The 4,355-nt window shown below is 44.3% G+C and overlaps 1 protein-coding gene across 1 annotated transcript in view; it reads right to left on the bottom strand.

Annotated features, from left to right (window-relative positions):
• Positions 1-2,082, bottom strand: part of cyp26b1 (cytochrome P450, family 26, subfamily b, polypeptide 1) — a 6,359-nt gene extending 4,277 nt beyond the window's left edge. Inside the window, exon 1 of the mRNA XM_084321400.1 lies at positions 1,967-2,082. The gene's annotated coding sequence lies outside the window, so the exon portion shown is untranslated. The remainder of the gene's footprint in view (positions 1-1,966) is intronic.
• Positions 2,083-4,355: the final 2,273 nt, after the last annotated feature.

Genomic DNA, 4,355 nt, shown 5'->3' on the forward strand with positions numbered 1-4,355 from the left:
GTTAGAATGGAGCTGAGCTCTCCCTGTGACACAACACAACCAAGGGGTTAGAATGGAGCTGAGCTCTCCCTGTGACACAACACAACCAAGGGGTTAGAATGAAGCTGAGCTCTCCCTGTCACACAACAGAACCAAGGGGTTAGAATGGAGCTGAGCTCTCCCTGTGACACAACAGAACCAAGGGGTTAGAATGGAGCTGAGCTCTCCCTGTGACACAACAGAACCAATGGGTTAGAATGGAGCTGAGCTCTCCCTGTGACACAACACACCAAGGGGTTAGAATGGAGTTGAGCTCTCCCTGTGACACAACAGAACCAAGGGGTTAGAATGAAGCTGAGCTCTCCCTGTGACACAACAGAACCTTGTGACGGAAAGATCACCACCGCTGACCGAACAGGGGTGGAATAGCATCGAGGAAAGGGGGCGAGGAGGAGAGAGGAGAGGAGAGGAAGGAGAGGAGAGAGAGGAGAGGAGAGGAGAGGAGAGGAGAGGAGAGGAGAGGAGAGGAGAGGAGAGGAGAGGAGGAGAGGAGAGGAGAGGAGAGGAGAGAGAGGGAGAGGAGAGGAGAGGAGATGGGAGGGGATGGGGAGAGGAGAGGAGAGGAGGGAAGAGGAGGGAAGAGGGGAGGTGAGGGGAGTGTAGAGGAGAGGAGAAAAGCAGAATGGAAAAGAGTAAAGTCAAATCAATCAAATTTATGAGGCCCGACAACACCGTTAATGTCCCCATGGGCCGTACAGGTCTTCTTTAGTACAGGTCTTCTTTAAACAAGTCAAGAAGAAAACATAACAATAAGTCAAGAACAGAACAAGAACACCATACGGTCCAACAAATTTAAAATAAATGCAAATAAATGAATGAATGAATGCAAGCACTCCCAGACATACCCCACGCGAAGGTAAGGAAAAACTAACTAAAACCTAACAATAGGGAAAAATGAAGGGCCATTCAAGGGGGGATCTCCCTTCTTAGATGTCGGTGATAGTAGTGTTGCAGACTAACAGTTGGTAAGCATGCACTCAAGTGTGTAGTGAAACACAGATGAGTGCATGCAATAGCAACTGAACATTTTGAAAGATTAAAGATAGAGCTGATAGCGATAGCAACTGAACATTTTGAAAGATTGAAGATAGAGCTGATAGCGAATCTATTTGAGGCACAGGGGCGGCGCAAAGAGGGTCGCATCCTCCCCGTCTTAATCACGGGACATTCAACACTCCGGTCATTGCTCAGGGACAGCCGGAGACAGGGAGATAGGGGGCGGCGCAGAGAGGGTCGCGAACTCCGATTTTAGAAGAGAAGATAAGAGAAGCCATGACAAACCATTGAGAAGAATTCAATAGTCACATAATCTATATGTATGTTTGTATATATATATATATGTGTATTATATAAAAAAAAAAAAAAAAAAAAAAAATTGTGTCCCCTGTTGTTCAGCATTTAGCTACAGGCATAGATAAATTGTATGTAATGATAAACAATGTCATAGTCACTGGTGGGTATTATATTATTTCAAGATAATAAAGCCCTACTCATGCACAGTAGGCATCCATACTACACAGCATTTACAGGCATAAACAGACTTCATGGCTCATCTCCTACTCTGGATATTCAGTAGCTGGTGTCAGAGAGGCAACTACCCATGTGACCGAAGGATAGTAGTACTACCGCACTCAATAATTTTGAAATGTTCAATTGAAAATGTAATCAATTGTTGATTGTGGTAAATTAATCGTTTTGGTGCATCAATAAAATAATCTACAAATTAATCCATAACAAAATAATTGTTAGTTGCAGCCCTAATATACAGTATATAATATGAAACGCTCTCTCTCTCCTCACACACACACACACACGCGCACACGCGCGCTCACACACACACACACACACACACACACACACACACACACACACACACACACACACACACACACACACACACACACACACCTCCCCCTCAGCTAGCTACCTGTAGACGTTGATGGGTTCTGGATTGGAACTCCAGACCCTCAGGCTCTCCTGAATGACCTGCTGGATCTTAGGAAGGTAGGACTCCAAGGCCTCATGACTAAACACCTTAGCAAACACCTGAGGGGGGGGGGGGGGAGAGGGAGAGAAAGAGAGAGAGAGAGAGAGAGAGATTTAGTTATAGTTATTAATGTAGAGAGAAATCATACAGTACTCTGAGAGCTGTCCCTTTAGGAGTGTTTTTGTGGCTTGTGATCTAAACAGTGTAGGAGGGTCAAGTGATCTGAACAGAGTGCGGTCAAAAGCGATCTTCTTGAGTAGCACTCAGTCAGAAAGAAACAAAAAGGAGTGACGGGTATTTCAGAAAGAAAGCAAGATGGCACATCCTACAACGCACCCACAATCTCTCTTGGCAGATGTGTGAATGGCTAAACGGCATTTATCCTGTGATACTCTCTCCAAAGTATGTATCAGAGCTGAAACATCAAGCTGTTTGGACTCCCTGCAGAGGACAATATGACTGATTACAGACAAATAGAATGTAATCCCATCAGTTCTTCAACAGGTATGTTAACACACATACACACACACACACACACACACACACACACACACACACACACACACAGCCAGCCTTTGGGGAACCCTGTAGCGTGACTAATCTTGATTGACAGCATGTGCGAAGGCGATCACAGATACAGTATACATGTAGCAAACCTTACATGTCTTTTGATGAAAAGGGTCATCTGTCAATCTTTCTATCTACCTTTCTCTACCTCTCTCTCTCTCTCTCTCTCCTCTGTCATATACATATATACACTGTACACATATACGGTATGATTAGGGATGGGAATTGATAGGATTTTATCGATACGATTCCATTATCGATTCTGCTCATCAATTAGATTCTTTATCGATTCCCTTATCGATACCTGATCACTTTATAATTTAAATAGATACATTGGAAATGCAACAGAACTAAGCTGGTTAGAATAACAACATGCAACTTGACATTTATGATTGTCATTTATTGTTGAGCCCCCATGTCAGGGGCGACAGTGGCTCGGGAGGTAGAGCAGTCGTCTGGCAATCCGGAGGTTCCCGGTTCGATTCCCACTCCTCCCGGGCAGCGTGTCGATGTGTCCTTGAGCAAGACACTTAACCCCTAACTGCTCCCGATGAGCAGGTTGGCACATTGCATGGTTGCCTCCGCCGTCGTTGTGTGAATGTGTGAGTGATTGGGTAAAATGTAAGGAACAAATTGTAAAGCGCTTTGGATAAAAGCGCTATATAAAAAAGCAGCCATTTACCATGTCAGAAAAATACAAAAACTGTAAAAAATAAAACATTAACTATAGCCTACACTTAAATAAAATAATGTATTTGAGATTCTCTTAAAATGTATTTATTTTTACAAATGTAATCTATTGAATAACAGGTCGTTATTCCTCTGACTTCTGTCTCACACACACACACACACCACACAGAGCTCCCTCCCCGGGGCCCCTGTCCTGTAAGGTATTGGCTTGTGTTGCTACACGGACACATTTGTATGTTGCACCACGGAACTTCCTGTTCCTGTCTTACAGATTACAGACTTGTAAACAAACACTACGTCTCTTATTATATGTGAACTAAAGAGTACAAGGTTTACACAACAGCCCCCACCCGCTGTTTTATTGTATTTGTACCTGTACCGGTACTATATGATATACCGCTCTTCCTCTCCTTCCAATGTTATCTTGCCATCTCTCCATCATCGGTGTACCCACAATGCAGCACAACCCACAATGCTTTTCTCTCTTCGTATAGTCAAGCATTTACCCTTTTCAGGCCATTTAACTCGAGTAAAGATCAGAGGAAGGTTTTAGACTTCACATATTCATTATTTCACAAGAAAAATACATCTGTACCTAAGATTATGAACATAATGATGTAGGCTATTTGTGTATCTATTCTCTATCTCTATCTCTCTATCTCTCTATCTATCTGTATCTATCTATTCTCTCTCTCTCCCTCCCCCTCCCCTCCCTCCCCTCTCTCTCTCTTCGAGGACAGACGTACATATTGTGTGTGTGTGTGTGTTTCCCCTGCAGTCAGCAGAGAGAGGTGAGTGTTTCCTGAGTGTCATTCAGTCGCTAGCGTCTAGCCTTCGTTTAGATTAATAACACTCCCATACGTTCCCCTGATGAGATAATACTATTATAAAACAGACGACAACAAATCATGATGTTGTGCTTAAAGAAACGTATCCTCTCCTCTCCTCTCCTCTCCCTCCCTCCCTCCCTCCCTCCCTCCCTCCCTCCCTCCCTCCCTCCCTCCCCCTCCCTCCCTCCTCTCCTCTCCTCTCCTCTCCCTCCCTCCCTCCCTCCCTCTCTCCTCTCCACTCC

The sequence above is a fragment of the Notolepis coatsorum genome, assembly GCF_963971535.1.
Source record: "Notolepis coatsorum genome assembly, chromosome: 1".
In the NCBI taxonomy this organism is placed as follows: Eukaryota; Metazoa; Chordata; class Actinopteri; order Aulopiformes; family Paralepididae; genus Notolepis; species Notolepis coatsorum.